Genomic DNA, 17,585 nt, shown 5'->3' with positions numbered 1-17,585 from the left:
AAGAATTCTATATCCAGCAAAATTGTCCTTCAAAAATGAGGGAGAAATTAAAACATTTTATGACAAAAAAAATCACTGAGAATTTGTGACCAAGAGACCAGCTCTGCAAGAAATACTAAAGGGAGCACTAGAGACAGATACAAAAAGACAGAAGAGAGAGGTGTGGAGAAGAGTGTAGAAAGAAGGAAAATTAGATATGACATATAAAATACAAAAGGCAAAATGGTAGAGGAAAGTACTACCCAAACGGTAATAACACTAAATGTTAATGGATTGAACTCCCCAATCAAAAGACATAGACTGGCAGAATGGATTAAAAAACAGGACCCTTCTATATACTGTCTACAGGAAACACATTTTAGACCCAAAGATAAACATAGGTTGAAAGTGAGAGGTTAGGAAAAGATATTTCATGCAAATAACAACCAGAAAAAAGCAGGAGTAGCTATACTAATATCCAACAAATTAGACTTCAAATATAAAACAGTTAAAAGAGACAAAGAAGGATACTATGTACTAATAAAAGGAATAATTAAACATGAAGACATTACAATCATAAATATTTATGCACCGAACCAGAATGCCCCAAAATACATGAGGCAAACACTGAAAAGGGAAATAGACACATCTACCATAATAGTTGGAGACTTCAATTCCCCACTCTCATCAATGGACAGAACATCTAGACAGAGGATCAATAAAGAAACAGAGAATTTGAATATTACAATAAATGAGCTAGACTTAACAGACATTTATAGGACATTACACCCCACAACAGCAGGATACACCTTTTTCTCAAGTGCTCATGGATCATTCTCAAAGATAGACCATATGCTGGGTCACAAAGCAAGTCTCAACAAATTTAAAAAGATTTAAATCATACAAAACACTTTCTCAGATCATAAGGGAATGAAGTTGGAAATCAATAACAGGCAAACTGCCAGAAAATTCACAAATATGTGGAGGCCCAACAACACACTCTTAAACAACCATTGGGTGAAGGAAGAAATTACAAGAGAAATCAGTAAATATCTCGAGGCAAATGAAAATGAAAACACAACATATCAAAACTTATGGGATGCAGCAAAGGCAGTGCTAAGAGGGAAAATTATTGCCCTAAATGCCTATATCAAAAAAGAAGAAAGGGCATAAATACAGGAATTAACTGTCCACTTGGAAGAACTGGAGAAAGAACAGCAAACTAACCCCAAAGCAAGCAAAAGGAAAGAAATAACAAAGATTAGAGCAGAAATAAATGAAATTGAGAATATGAAAACAATTGAGAAAATCAATAAAACCAGAAGCTGGTTCTATGAGAAAATCAATAAGATTGATGGGCCCTTAGCAAGATTGACAAAAAGAAGAAGAGAGAGGATGCAAATAAATAAGATCAGAAATGGAAGAGGAGACATAACCACTGACCCCACAGAAATAAAGGAGGTAATAACAGGATACTATGAACAACTTTATGCCAATAAATACAACAATGTAGATGAAATGGACAAGTTCCTAGAAAGGCATGAACAACCAACTTTGACTCAAGAAGAAATAGATGACCTCAACAAACCAATCACATGTAAAGAAATTGAATCAGTCATTAAAAAGCTTCCCAAAAAGAAAAATCCAGGACCAGACAGCTTCACATGTGAATTCTATCAAACATTCCAGAAAGAATTAAAGTACCAATCCTGCTCAAACTCTTCAAAAAAATTGAAGTGGAGGGAAAGCTACCTAATTCATTCTATGAAGCCAACATCACCCTCATACCAAAACCAGGCAAAGATATTACAAAAAAAGAAAACTACAGACCAATCTCTCTAATGAATATAGATGCAAAAATCCTCAACAAAATTCTAGCAAATCAAATCCAGCAACACATTAAAAGAATTATGCATCATGACCAAGTAGGATTCATCCCAGGTATGCAAGGATGGTTCAACATAAGAAAATCAATTAATGTAATATACCATATCAACAAATCAAAGCAGAAAAATCACATGATCATCTCAATGATGCAGAGAACGCATTTGACAAAATTCAACATCCTTTCCTGTTGAAAACACTTCAAAGGATAGGAATACAAGGGAATTTCCTTAAAATGACAAAGGGAATATATGAAAAACCCACAGCTAATATCGTCCTCAATGGAGAAAAACTGAAAACTTTCCCCCTAAGATCAGGAACAAGACAAGGATGCCCACTATCACCACTGTTATTCAACATTGTGTTGGAAGTTCTAGCCAGAGCAATTAGGCAAGAAAAAGAAATACAAGGCATTAAAATTGGAAAGGAAGAAGTAAAACTATCACTGTTTGCTGATGATACGATACTATATGTTGAAAACCCTGAAAAATCCACAGCAAAACTACTAGAGCTAATAAACGAGTACACCAAAGTGGCAGGTTACAAGATCAACATTCAAAAATCAGTAGTGTTTCTATACACTAGTAATGAACAATCTGAGGGGGAAATCAAGAAACAAATTCCATTTACAATTGCAACTAAAAGAATAAAATACTTAGGAATAAATTTAACTAAAGAGACAAAAGACCTATACAAAGAAAACTACAAGAAACTGTTAAAAGAAATCACAGAAGACCTAAATAGATGGAAGGGCATACCGTGTTCATGGATTGGAAGACTAAATATAGTTAAGATGTCAATTCTACCTAAATTGATTGACAGATTCAACACAATACCAATCAAAATTCCAACAACTTACTTTTCAGAAATATAAAAACCAATAACCAAATTTATCTGGAAGGGCAGGGTGCCCCGAATTGGTAAAAGTATCTTGAGGAAAAAAAATGAAGCTGAAGGTCTCATGCTGCCTGACTTTAAGGCATATTATGAAGCCACAGTGGTCAAAACAGCATGGTATTGGCATAAAGATAGATATACTGACCAATGGAATCAAATAGAGTGCTCAGATATAGACCCTCTCATCTATGGACATTTGATCTTTGATAGGCAGTCAAGCCAACTAACCTGGGACAGAACATTCTCTTCAAAAAATGGTGCCTAGAGAACTGGATAATCATATGCAAAAGAATGAAAGAGGACCCGTATCTCACACCCTATACAAAAGTTAACTCAAAATGGATCAAAGATCTAAACATCATGTCTAAGACCATAAAACAGTTAGAGGAAAATGTAGGGAGATATCTTATAAATCTTATAACTGGAGGCAATTTTATAGACCTTACACCTAAAGCAAGAGCACTGAAGAAAGAAAGAAAGAAATGGGAACTCCTCGAAATTAAACACTTTTGTGCATCAAAGAACTTCATCAAGAAAGTAAAAAGACAGCCTACACAATGGGAGACAATATTTGGAAACGACATATCAGATAAAGGTCTAGTATCCAGAATTTATAAAGAGATTGTTCAACTCAACAACAAAAAGACAGCCAATCCAATTACAAAATGGGAAAAACACTTGAACAGACAACTCTCAGAAGAGGAAATACAAATGGCCAAAAGGCACATGAAGAGATGTTCAACGTCCCTGGCCATTAGAGAAATGCAAATCAAAACCACAATGAGATATCATCTCACACCCACCAAAATGGCCATTATCAACAAAACAAAAAATGACAAGTGCTGGAGAGGATGTTGAGAAAGAGGCACACTTATTCACTGTTGGTGGGAATGTCAAATGGTACAACCACTGTGGAAGGCAGTTTGGTGGCTCCTCAAAAAGCTGAATATAGAATTGCCATATGACCCAGCAATACCGTAGCTAGGTATCTACTCAGAGGACATAAGGGCAAAGACACAAACGGACATTTGCACACCAATGTTTATAGCAGCATTATTTACAATTGCAAGGAGATGGAAACAGCCAAAATGTCCATCAACAGACAAGTGGCTAAACAAACTGTGGTATATACATTCGATGGAATATTATGCAGCTCTAAGACAGAATAAACTTATGAAGTATGTAACAACATGGATGGACCTAGAGAACATTATGCTGAGTGAGACTAGCCAAAAACTAAAGGACAAATACTGTATGGTCTCATTGATATGAACTGACATTAGTGAATAAACTTGGAATATGTCGTTGGTAACAGAGACCATCAGGAGATAGAAATAGGGTAAGACAGTGGGTAATTGGAGCTGAAGGGATACAGATTGTGCAACAGGACTGGATACAAAAACTCAGAAATGGACAGCACAATACTACCTAACTGTAATATAATTATGTTAAAACACTGAATGAAGCTGCATGTGAGAATGATAGAGGGAGGAGGGCTGGGGACATATTGAAATCAGAAAGAAAGATAGATGTTAAAGATTGAGATGGTATAATCTAGGAATGCCTAAAGTGTATAATAATAGTGAAATGTACAATGTACAAATTTTTAAAATGTTTTTGCATGACGCAGAACAAAGGAATGTCATTATTGCAGGGTGCTGAAAATAGATGATAATTAATACTTTAAAATGTCACCTTATATGTGAGAGTAAAGCAAAAAATGTTTGTTACAAAATTTAGATTTTGACTAGAACATTTCCTAATATGACTCATGTAGATAGTTTGATTGAATGTCATAAGTACTTGGAATCTCAGGTAGGACATAAGATTTTGTTGGTTTATCCAGAGTGATGCCCCAATGAATCCCAGAGTAATTTGATCAGTGACTGGAAAAGTATTTGCAAGCCCCCTTTGGGGAATGGTGAGAGCGGGGAGAAATTCAACTTCCCCAAGTTGAATTCTTGATATTCTCACAAGCAGTGTGGACAACCAAAGCTATAGGCTGAGCCCCCAGCCTTGGGGTTTGTTCATGAAATTTAACCCCACAAAGGATAGGTCAAATCTACTTAAAATTTAGGCCTAAAGGTCACTGTCAAGAGAGCCTCTTTTGTTGCTTGGATGTGGCCTCTCTCCCCAGCCAACACAACGAGCAGTCTCACCACCCTCCCCCTCTCTGCGTGGGACAGGACTCCCAGGGGTGTGGACCTTCCTGGCAATGTGGGACAAAGATACTGGAATGAGCTGAGACTCAGCATCAAGGGACTGAGAAAAACCCTAGAATGAGCTGAGACTTACCATCAAGGGATTGAGAGAACATTCTCGACCAAAAGGGGGAAGAGTGAAATGAGACTAAATGTCAATGGCTGAGAGATTCCAAACAGAGTCAGAGAGGTTATCCTGGAGGTTATTCTTATGCGTTAAGTAGGTATCACCTTGTTGTTCTAGATGTAGTGGAGAGGCTGGAGGGAACTGCCTGAAAATGTAGAGCTCTGTTCCAGTAGCCATGTTTCTTGATGATGATTGAACAATGATAAAGCTTTCACAGTGTGACTCTGTGATTGTGAAAACCTTGTGTCTGATGCTCCTTTTATCTACCTGGTCAACAAAGGAGTAGCACATATGGAATAAAAATAAATAATAGGGGGAACAAATGCTAAAATAAATTTAGTTTAAATGCTAGTGGTAAATGAAAGTGAGGGGTAAGGGGTATGGTATGTATAATCTTTTTTTCTCTATTATCATTTTATTTCTTTTTCTGTTGTCTTTTTATTTCTTTTTCTAAATCGATGCAAATGTTCTAAGAAATGATGAATATGCAACTATGTGATGATATTAAGAATTACTGATTGTATATGTAGAATGGAATGATATCTTAATGTTTTGTTTGTTGATTTTTTTAATCAATAAAAAAGGGAAAAAAAGAAAACACTGAATGAAGCTGCATGTGAGAATGATAGAGGGAGGAGGGCTGGGGACATAAATGAAATCAGAAAGAAAGATAGATGATAAAGATTGAGATGGTATAATCTAGGAATGCCTAGAGTATATAATAATAGTGAAATGTACAAGGTACAATTTAAAAAATGTTTTTGCATGAGGAAGAACAAAGGAATGTCATTATTGCAGGGTACTGACAATAGATGGTAATTAATATTTTTAAAATGTCACCTTCTTGTGAGACTAAAGCAAAAAATGTTTATTAGTTACAAAATTTATATTTTGACTAGTGCATTTCCTAATATAACTTATGTAGATAGTTTGATTGAACGCCATAAGTACTTGGAATCTCAGGTAGGACATGAGATTTTGCTAGTTTGTCCAGAGTGATGCCCCGATGAATCCCAGAGTGATTTGATCAGTGAGTGGAAAAGTATCTGCAAAGCCCCCTTCGGGGAGTGGTGAGAAAGGGGAGAAATTCAACTTCCCCAAGTTGAATTCTTGATATTCTCACAAGCAGTGTGGACAACCAAAGCTATAGGCAGAGCCCCCAGTCTTGGGTTTGTTCATATGAAACTTAACCCTGCAAAGGATAGGTCAAGTCTACTTAAAATTTAGGCCTAAGAGTCACCCTCAAGAGAGCCTCTTTTGTTGCTCAGATGTGGCCCCTCTCTCCAGCCAACATAACAAGCAGTCTTACCACCCTACCCCTCGCTACGTGGGACATGACTCCCAGGGGTATGGACCTTCCTGGCAACGTGGGACAGAGATCTTGGAATGAATGGAGACTCCGCATCAAGGGATTGAGAAAAACCCTAGAATGAGCTGAGATTTAGCATCAAGGGATTGAGAGAACCTTCTTGACCAAAAGGGGGAAGAGTGAAATGAGACAAAATGTCAATGGCTGAGAGATTCCAAACAGAGTCGAGAGGTTATCCTGGAGGTTATTCTTATGCATCAAGTAGATATCATCTTGTTATTCAAGATGTAATGGAGAGGCTGGAGGGAACTGCCTGAAAATGTAAAGCTGTGTTCCAGTAGCCATGTTTCTTGAGGATGATTGAAGAATGATACAGCTGTCACAATGTGACTCTGTGAATGTGAAAACCTTGTGTCTGATGCTCCTTTTATCTACCTGGTCAACAAAGGAGTAGAACATATGGAATAAAAATAAATAATAGGGAGAACAAATGCTAAAATAAATTTAGTTTAAATGCTAGTGATCAATGAAAGCAAAGGGTAAGGGGTATGGTAGGTATAATCTTTTTTTTTTCTTCCCTGTGTTCGTTTTATTTCTTTTTCTATTGTCTTTTTATTTCTTTTTCTGAATTAATGCAAATGTTCTAAGAAATGATGAATATACAACTAAGTGATGATATTGTGAATTACTGATTATGTATGTTGTTCTATTTTGTTTCTTTATTTTTTTAATTAATAAATAAATTTTTAAAAAATAAAATAAAATTTAAATTGAAAGGTATGTTCCATCCCTTGCCTCCCCCTGGACTTCCTCTTTTGTAGCATCTTATCTTGGCTCCCAGAGAAGACTTCTAAAAAGGGAGGGGGTCCATTCCCTGCCTGGGGTGAGGAGTGTGTCTCCTCATGAAGGAGACAGAATATAAAGACAGAGACAGACCCTCAGGCAGCTGATGCCACCAAAAGAACTGGAGAGTTGGGAAGGGGGTAGGAATTATGGGGCTGGCAGTCCAGGAAGGTTTCCAAGACAAGAAGCAAGTTGGTCCAAGTTGGGAGGGAAAAGGGAGGGTCCAGGGCCAAAGAAGAAAGGGTCTCAAGAAGGAGCCATGGGGTAGAGGAGCTGAGTAAACACCATGACTATAAAAATTCCCTGCCTTCCTCAGGGAGCTGCTGGAGGGGCAAAAGAAAATGTGCTTTGTTCCCTGTGCAACTGTACAAGCAAGTGATGAGTGGTGATGATGAGCTAATAATCCTCTGGGAAACAGAATGAGTTCAGACAGTCAATCAAAAGTGTGGGCTACTCTCGCTTTTGGGAAGCTTATCTATGTAACGGAGAAGCTTAGCCTACCTATGATCATGCCTAAGAGTTACCTCCAGAGGGCCTCTTTTGTTGCTCAGATGTAGGTTTTCTCTCTCTAAGCCCAACTCTGCAAGTGAAATCATCTCCTTCCTCCCTACATGGGACATGACATCCAGGAGTGAAATTCTCCCTGGAGGTGTGGGAAATGACTCCCAGGGATGAGCCTGGCTTGACACCATGGGATCAACAATGCCATCCTGACCAAAAGGGGGGAAAGAAGTGAAACTAATAATCAGTGGCTGAGAGAGTTCAAATAGAGTCAAGAGGCTACTCAGGAGGTCATTCTTACGCAAGCTTCCTATCATAGTTTGCCAACCCCCAACCAAAACCATTCCTGCCCATCCTAAAGAACACCTAGGGCTTTATATAAGATTCTACAAAGGTTCCATGCACTAGGGTAACTTTCCAGAAACCCACAACCTCCAGATGGGTCCTTGGACCAGTTAAGTCCTGTAATACAGAGGTCCTAACCTCTCCAGAACATCAGTTAGTTCCATACCCCTATGCCAGATTATTGACAACCCTTTCCAACATGAAAAAGCTAGAATGGACATAGCCCAAATACCCCTAAAGATCGGGAGAAAGATCAAAGGAGAAGGTGGAGTTATAACAGAGAAGTAAAGATTTAACAAATGAGTATGACTGCTGAATCATTATGTTGATATTTTAGTCTCCAGTGTCTTGGAGTAGCTAGAAGGAAAAACTTAAAATAGTGGAACTGTAACCCATACCAAACTCTGAAATCTATTCTATAACTTATTGTTGGCGTGTGCTTTGAAATTTGTATATATATGTTATTTTCACAATTAAAAAAAAGGTAAACATTCTTTAAAAAAAAAAACGGTGGGCCACTGAGTGATGTCATCAACATGGTGATGTAAGGCATCCGCTGGAGAAGTGTCCCCTCAGAATCAGCTAATAAGAGACAAATTTCACTGCTCAGAACACTGGAGGACAACAGAGACTGGAGAAGGACTCCATAAACACTAAATTGAAGAAAAAGAAAAATAATCTCCGAGATCAGTTGGACATTTCCCGCCCTGACAGCCAGCCCAACCCCTCCCGGTCACGCGGTCCCACGCAGCGTGGGAACTGCTGAGACAGCGCGGCGGGCGCCCTCCTGGCCTGGGTGCGGACTGTTGGCAGCGAGGTGTCACACTCAGCCCAGTGTCTGTTTGCCGGTCCACCTAAATGCGAAACACACTGCAGAGCGACCCCATCTGGTCCCCAGGGTGGGAGCACCTTAACGGGGGAAAACTAAGGGCAGAAAAGCCTCACGGGAAAAAGGGGGCTCGGCACTGAGCTGCCTGCTGTAAGAACTGAAATATGTAAGGGAAAGGAAGCACTGAGCGAGAGAATTCAAACAAATCATAGGCGCTGGGGAGAAAATGCTGCATAGACACAGAACAGATCAAGATTTCCGGAGAAGGAATGGAGGAAAGGAAGCTTTCTCCTGAAGATGAAATGACTGCCCAAAAAATACAATCTTAAACCGGCTCGGTCGCCTCTGCACTCCCCCCCACCCCCACCGCCGCTCCTCCCCGCCGGCTGCTGCGCTGGCGGCGACCTTGAACGCTGCGCAGGCGGACCCCCGCGGCGGGCAGACGGAGGGGCAGGCCGGGAACGGATGCTGCGGTGGCGGCGGTGGTGCGAGGGGCTGGGGCTGGGCCAATAGCGGCGGCGGCCGCCCCCAGGATAGAGCTCTCCCCACGGCCACCCCCAAAGCGCTGTCCCCAAGGATAATGATGAAAAGAATTCAAACGATGGGGCCCAACCATCCAAAAGGAGGCGAATGGGCTCAGGACATAGCTCTTGGAGTTGTTAAACCTCAAGTCAATATCTTGGCTTTGGCTACTATCCAGCTGAAAATCTGATAGGGTACACATAGCCGCCACCTGAGGAAACAGGAGAATGATGCATGCTGCAAGAACAAGTCAGTCAACCTAATCACTAGGCTGAGCCCTCAATCTTGGGGTTTATTCATATGAAACTTATCCTCACAAAGAATAGGCTAAGCCTACTTAAAATTAAGCCTGCGTCACCCCCCAAGAGAACCTCTTTTGCTGCTCAGATGTGTCCTCTCTCTCTCAGCCAACACGACAGGCAAACTCACGCCCTCCCCCTCTCTACGTGGGTCATGACTCCAAGGGGTGTGGACCTTCCTGGCAACGTGGGACAGAAATCCTAGAATGAGCTGGAACTCAGCACCAAGGGATTGAGAAAACCTTCTCCATCGAAAGGGGGAAGAGAGAAATGAGACAAAATAAAGTGTCAATGGCTGAGAGATTCCAAACAGTGGAGAGGTTATTCTGGAGACTATTCTTACACATTAAATAGATAACACCTTTTTAATTAAGGCTGGAGGGAATTGCCTGAAAATGTAGAGCTGTTGTTCCAGTAGCCATGTTTCTTGATGATGATTGAATAATGATATAGCTTTCACCATGTGACTGTGTGATTGTGAAAACCTTGTGTCTGATGCTCCTTTTATCTACAGTATGGTCAGATGAGTGAAAAATATGGATAAAGAATAAACAAATAATAGGGGGAATGTTAAAATAAATTGAGTAGGCTGAAATACTAGTGATCAATGAAAGGGAGTGATAAGGGGTATAGGAAAAAAATAGAACAAAGGTTAAAATATATTGGGTAGATGGAAATACTAATAGTCAATGGGAGGGAGGGGTAAAGGTATGGTTTGTACGAGTTTTTTCTTTTTTCATTTCTTTTTTCTAGAGTGATACAAATGTCCTAAGAAATGATCATGGTGATGAATAAACAACTATGTGATATTGTGAGCCACTGATTGTACACCAAGTATGGAATGTCCATATGTTAAGAATGTTTGTGTTTATATGTTGTTTTGTCAATAAAAATATTAAGAAAAAAAAAGAACAAGTCAGTCATATTTGGGTATGACCTCTTTTAAACAGAAATACCCAGATTAACAGCAAAGCGAGTTGTCTCACAAGGAGACACTCTTAGAGAGTTAAATGTCACTACAGAAACTCTGTACTCTAGGTCTAACAGCATTGAGCAGTGATGAAGTAATTGATTTAATGATAAAATAGCATCTGGCCAGGGCAGGCCAGGGCAGGCCATGGTGGCTCAGCAGGCAGAGTGCTCGCCTGCCATGCCAGAGGACTTGGGTTTGATTCCTGGTGCCTGCTCATGTATTAAAAAAAAAAAAAAAAAAGAAAAAAAAACAGCATCTGGCCAAACATGCTAAATATTTTGTTATTCTGTAAGGAAAAGAATGTCAGCGAATTACAGATTATTATAAAGAATATTCTCAAATGCAACAACAGAATACTCAGAAGGGTGAAGCCAGCAAAGTGCCTGAGTACATTAGGAAAGCTGCCTAAAAAGCAGCTGAATTTAACAGCAACTTAAACCAGGAACATATGGAAGAAAGAAGAGCTTATTTTGATTTACAAACACATGTTATCCAGGTACCTCAAGGGAAGACAAAGTGTTACCTGCAGAGCGAGCAAAGGGCAGCTCTTACCCCGTGGCTCTCATCCCCAGCAATTCCAGGAACATTACAAAGGTACTTGCCAGATGAACCACAGTATCCGTCCTTGAACACAGCTCTGTACAAGCCCCCTCTGGGCCCTGAGCTTCCTGCTCTAGATAGCAATGATGATTCTGATGATGCTAAAGATGGTCACGGTGACGAGAGACGAAGAAGTAAGGGCACTGGGGACAGGTCCTCTGGCAATGTCTCTGAAGGCAAAAGCCCTCCTGACAACCAGGAGGGTTCTTTCCAGGGAAGACAGAAACCAAAAGGCAAAGTTGCTACTCCAAGAAAAGATGGTGCCAGACGTTCTGTACTATCCAAATCAGTTCCTGGGCACAAGCCAAAGGTCATTCCAAAGGCTAGCTGTGGACTCTGTCTGAAGGGTAAGGACCCAAAAAGAAAGGGAAGGCTGAGTCACGTATGCACTGACCCCCGTGTGATGACAGTGGCCATCCTTCCGGCCTGAAGCGGACCGTGGAGCTCGTTCCTATGATGAGGTGAGGACCACGGCAGCATATGGAATATAAAACATGCATTCTAGGTGGACCGCCTACCATGAAGAAGAAATGTTCTGTGATGTGTGCGACAGAGGGGGTCAGACTTTGGGTGGGGCCTTGTTGCTATTCCATCAGGTTATTGGATTAATGACTGTTGTCAGCGAGCTCCGCAACACCCAGGAAAGTGGGCAGAAGGGGGAAAAACAGCAAAGAGGGATAAAATAGTTTTAAACCCCAAAATCGTAATACACATTCAAGTGAAATATCCGGTGCCAGTTTCCTTACAACATTCTCAGTTTTATGCCAACAAAACATTTTTGAAATTAAAAAAAAAAAATTTCTTTGTACTGCATATCCCGGGCAAGAAACAGATGAAAAAGAGCCGAGAAAATCAGAGGGTACTCTAGAGGTCCAGAATAAGTTGAACCAAGCATCAAAGAGCCATAACACGAAGTGCAACACCAAAACCTTAGACAGGAGGGAGACATTGACCTTCCGAGTTAACACATCAGAATAATCAGATGGCCAGACATCAGCATACCAAGCCATACCAAACAACAGGGAGATATGGCTCCGTCAAGGGAACGAATTAAACTTCAGAGGAGACACAGAATTAGGAACTAATCAAAGAAGTTCAAACAAATCTCCTAAATCAATTCAAGGATGTGAAGGAAAATACAGACAAAGAGCTAAAGGATAGCAATGGGGGCATAAAGAAATAGAAAGTTTAAAAAGAAACATTACAGAAATTATAGGGACGAAGGCACAATAATAGAGATTAAAAATACATTACAGGCCCTGGTTGGGGAGATGGTGGGTGTAATGAGGTATGGGATTTAGTTTGTCCCCCAGAGCAGCTAGTAAGGAGCCAGGAACTGTATGAACAACTGCTGAGGGGACATCCGTGACCAGTCCTACACACCGGTCTGGAATAAGTGGAATGGCTGAGGTTCCACACAGATCTGTAAGTCCCCCAAGCCATGGAGGCCAGTGCCCCTCCCCTACAGACACAGCAGGCTGGTTCCCAGAGGGAAAAGGAGATAGCTCAACCAAGTTCCAATTGTGGAATTAATTAACAATTTCTGACTACTAAAAACAGGCCCTGAGCACAGATAAACCTGGCGTAAGCACTACAGGAATCTGGAGTTTTTGCCCTGGCAGAGAGGGGGTGGGGCTGATGGGAAAAAAAAAAAGAGAGAGGCTTTTTGAGTTGGATAGCACAAAATACTGGGAAAGGGTTAGGCCCCAAGAAAAGGGGGCACATAGAGCCTGGAGATACATAGAGCCATGTACCAACTCCAGCTCTTAAACCCGAGGAGAAGGGGTCAGGCTCTGAAAAGGCTTTTTTTTTTTTTACCTTCTTAACAGCTCATTAGATAGAATTGTGAACCCTCTCAGGCTCCAGCACTGCCCCAGGCAAGGCTGGAATTAAGGCATGTCGGAGAGACAAAATAACTGCTTAAGTGAATGGAAATAATTTCCTAAAGGGTGATCTTCCCCAGTGTATTAGCTAGGGTTCTCTAGAGAAACAAGAATCAGCAGGAGATATCCACAGATAAGAGTGTCTCACGTGGGAATGTAGAGTCCAAGGTCTGTAGGGCAGGCTGCAAGCTGGCAATTCCAATGAAGGTCCTCAACAAACTCTCAGGAGAGGCTGGCTGGGCAACTGTGGGAATGTAAGGGTCCAAGGTCTGTAGGGCAGGCCACAAGCTGGCAACTCTGAAACTCCAATGAAGGTCCTCACCGAACTCCCAAGAGAGGCTGGCTAGACAGTGGGAATGGCAGAGTCCAAAATCCACAGGGCAGGCTCCGATGAAGGGTCTGGATGAACTCCACAGGAAAGGCTAGCTGGCTGAAGCAGGGAGCGTGACTGTCTCTTCTGAATCCTCCTTAAAAGCCTCCCAGGGATTAGATTTAGTGTCACTCATTGCAGAAGACACTCCCCTTAGCTGATTACAAATGCAATCAGCTGTGGATGCAGCCAGTGTGATCATGATTTAAGTCTAGGATATGTCCTCACAGCAACAGACAGGCTAGCACTTGCCTGACCAGACAGCTGGGCACCACCACCTGGCCAAGTTGACACATGGATCTGATCATGACAGTCTACCCCTTGTCAACTTGGCAGCTATGCACATCACCTTAAACCACATACTTAATCTCTAAATAGAAAACAATAACAGACACATTTTTTCCTTGCCTAACAATACTGAACTTGTCCCATGTACAACCAGAAATGCATTAAATCTCCCCAGAATAGGGTACAAGAACTTGGGTGATATTCACTCTTAAACTTGATATCTTACAACTTAAATACTATTATAACATGAACAAAACAGCATTACAGTTCTTATTTCTGTAAATGAACGTGTGGTTGTAGATCATATTTATCACTACCTTCTTCTACTACCCATTCCATGTTCCCTTTACCCTCAGCAAGCACTTCAGCTGGCCATGGTCTTTTGCCTGGTAGGGTGACCCAAAACCTGAAGTTTAAGAGCCATTGGTAGTCCTGCCTGGGTTAGGTTGTTGCAGTTTCCCACTGATTTTAATTACAGGGCATGGTAGTACTAAAAGACACCCTAGGGGGATCTCCTATATTCCAGGAAAACTCTTCCTTACCTCCATTGTGTAGTTGCAGCCCTATTTCCCCCGATAGTCAGGGTGAATTTCCCCAGCCAGTAAAGCAATCCCCTTCTGGGCTTGTTGATCCAGGGGCATGAGTGACCAAGTGGCAGTCTTAGATTCCAGTTCAATGGAATCATTGTTGTTTCTCTTGGTGGAAGTCCTCCCCCTTCAGGAACTAAAACCTGTAGACCAGCAGAGCTCAAGGGCACAGAGACAGAAAGGAAAAATTTTCCTAGTGGATCACTAGGAGTAATAGTGAGTGGTGCCACTCCCATTTCCACCCCTTGGTTCCTGGGCCCATGGATCTTGGCTATGGGACAAACAGCACCATAAGATGGAAGCTGATTCAGTGCATATACAGCCTTCTGTATATGCCCTGCAGGTATTGCCACCTAGTTGGCATCATAATTTCAAAAGGCCATTCCACCATTCCATCAATCCAGCTGCTTCTGAATAATGAGGAACATGGTAAAACCAGTGAATTCCATGAGTATGTGCTCATTCCTGCACTTCATTTGCTCTGAAATGGATCCTTGATCAGAAGCAATGCTGTGTAGAATACCAGAACAATGGATAAGGCATTCTGTAAGTCCAAGGATGGTAGTTTTGGCAGAAACATTGCATGCAGGGAAACCAAACTCATATCCAGAGTATATGTCTATTCTAGTTAAATGAAATTGCTGCCCTTTCCATGATGGGAGTGGTCCAATGTAATCAACCTGCCACCATGTAGCCAGCTGTTCACCTCAAGGAATGGTGCCATATCAGGGGCTGAGTATGGGTCTCTGCTGCTGGCAGACTGGGCACTCGGCAGTGGCTGTAGCCAGGTCAGCCTTGGTGAGTAGAAGTCCATGTTGCTGATCCCAGGCATAACCTCCATCCCTACCACCATGACCACTTTGTTCATGAGCCCACTGGGCAATGGTAGAAGTTGCTGGGGAAAGAGGCTGACTGGTATCCACAGAACAGGTCATCTTATCCACTTGATTATTAAAACCCTCCTCTACTGAAGTCACCCTCTGGTGCACATTCACATAGTACACAGATATCTTCATGTTTTTAGCCCACTCAGAAAGATCTATCTACATACCTCTTCCCCAAACCTCTTTGTCACCAATTTTCCATTCATGCTTTTTCCAAATCCCTGACTGTTCTAGTTTGCTAGCTGCCGGAATGCAACACACCAGAGACAGATTGGCTTTTAATAAAAGGGGATTTATTTTGTTGGTTCTTCAAAGGAAAGGCAGTTAACTTTCCACTGAGGTTCCTTCTTACGTGGAAGGCACAGGATGGTCTCTGCTGGTCTTCTCTCCAGGCCCCTGGGTTCCGACAACTTTCCCCAGGGTGACTTCTTTCTGCATCTCCAAAGGCCTGGGCTGAGCTGCAAGTGCTGAGATGAGGAATGCCGACCTGCTTAGCTGTGCTACATTGCGATCTCTCATTTAAGCACCAGCCAATTAAGTCAAACGTCACTCATTGCAGCAGACAATGAGTGCTGAGTGCTGCAGTCGCCTCCTAGCTGACTGCAGATGTAATTAGCAACAGCTGAGGTTCACATACCATTGCCTTATGTCCGCAGCAACAAGACTAGGTATGCTCACCTGGCCAAGTTGACAACTGAATCTAACTAACACACTGACTATCCAGCCAAACCATTAGCAACAGCCCATGAGTCAGTATACAAATACATCTCTGGCCAGTACTCCTTCCAAGGAAAATGAACAACCAGGTGCACTGCTCAAAGTTCTGTCCACTGGGAGGATTTCCCCTTGCCACTGTCCTTCAAGGACATCCCAGAAAGGGGTTGTAGTGCTGTAGCTGTCCACTTTTGGGTGGTACCTGCATATCGTGCTGAACCATCTGTATACCAGGTCCAAGTTTTCTCTTCCTCAGTCAGTTCACTGTAAGGAACTTTCCACGAGGCCATAGCTTTGGTCTTGGAAAGAGAAGGTAATGTGGCAGGAGTGAAGACCATGGGCATTTGGGCCACTTCCTCATGTAACTTACTTGTGCCTTCAGGACCTGCTCTGGCCCTATTGCATATATACCATTTCCATTTTATGATGGAGTGCTGCTGTGCACGCCCAACTTTATGGCTTGGTGGGTCAGACAACATCCAGCTCATGAAAGGCAACTCATGTCTCATGGTAACTTGGTGGCCCATTATTAAGCATTCAGTCTCTACTAAGGCCCAGTAGCAGGCCAAAAGCTATTTCTCAAAAGGAGAGTAGTTATCTGCAGCATATGGTAAGGCTTTGCAATTCTCCTATAGGGGCCTGCCAAAGGCTCCAGACAGCATCTCTATTTGCAACTGACACTTCCAGCACCATTGGATCTGCTGTATCATATGGTCCAAGTGTCAGAGAAGCTTGTATAGAAGCCTGGACCTATCACAGAGACTCCTCTTGTTCAGGTCCCCACTGAAAATTAGCTGCTTTTCTGGTCACTCAATAAATGGACTGGAGTAGCGCACCCAAATGAGGAATATGTTGTCATCAAAATCCAGAGACCAACTAGGTGTTGTGCTTCTTTTTTGGCCATAGGAGAGGCCAGATGCAGCAACTTATCTTTCACCTTAGAAGGGATATCTCGACATGCCCCACACCACTGGACACCCAGAAATTTCAGACGAAGTTCCCTGTATTTTTGTTGGATTTATCTCCCATCCTCTGACATGCAAATGCATTACCAATAAGTCTAGAGTAGTTGCTACTTCCTGTTCACTAGGTCCAATCAATGTGATATCATCAATATAATGGACCAGTGTGATGTCTTGTGGGAAGGAGAAATGATCAGGGTCCCTGCGGACAAGGTTATGACATACAGCCATAGAGCTGATATACCCCTCAGGTCGGACAATGAAAGTATATTGCTGACCTTGCCAGCTGAAAGCAAACTGGTGGTCCTTACTAACAGCTATTGTAAAAAAAAGCATTTGCCAGATCAATAGCTGCATATCAGGTACCAGGAGATGTATTGATTTGCTCGAGCAATGATACCACAACAGCAGCTGCAATTGGAGTTACCACCTGGTTGAGCTTACAATAATCCACTAAGTCATCCTCCAAGACCCATCTCTTTTCTGCACAGGCCAAATAGAAGAGTTGAATGAGGATGTGATGGGAATCACCACCCCTGCATCCTTCAAGTCCTTAAGAGTAGCAGTAATCTCTGCAATCCCTCCAGG

The 17,585-nt window shown here is 41.9% G+C and overlaps 1 protein-coding gene and 1 pseudogene across 6 annotated transcripts in view; one reads left to right on the top strand and one right to left on the bottom strand.

The window, feature by feature from the left end:
• Positions 1-17,585, bottom strand: part of LRRC71 (leucine rich repeat containing 71) — a 41,049-nt gene that overhangs the window by 3,703 nt on the left and 19,761 nt on the right. The gene's annotated exons all lie outside the window — the stretch shown is intronic.
• On the top strand, positions 9,672-11,990 carry LOC143678851 (PHD finger protein 10 pseudogene; annotated as a pseudogene).

Source organism: Tamandua tetradactyla, chromosome 4 (genome assembly GCF_023851605.1).
Source record: "Tamandua tetradactyla isolate mTamTet1 chromosome 4, mTamTet1.pri, whole genome shotgun sequence".
Classification (NCBI taxonomy): domain Eukaryota; kingdom Metazoa; phylum Chordata; class Mammalia; order Pilosa; family Myrmecophagidae; genus Tamandua; species Tamandua tetradactyla.
The sequence above is the reverse complement of the archived record's forward strand: the minus strand, read 5'-3'. Positions and strand labels throughout refer to the sequence as shown.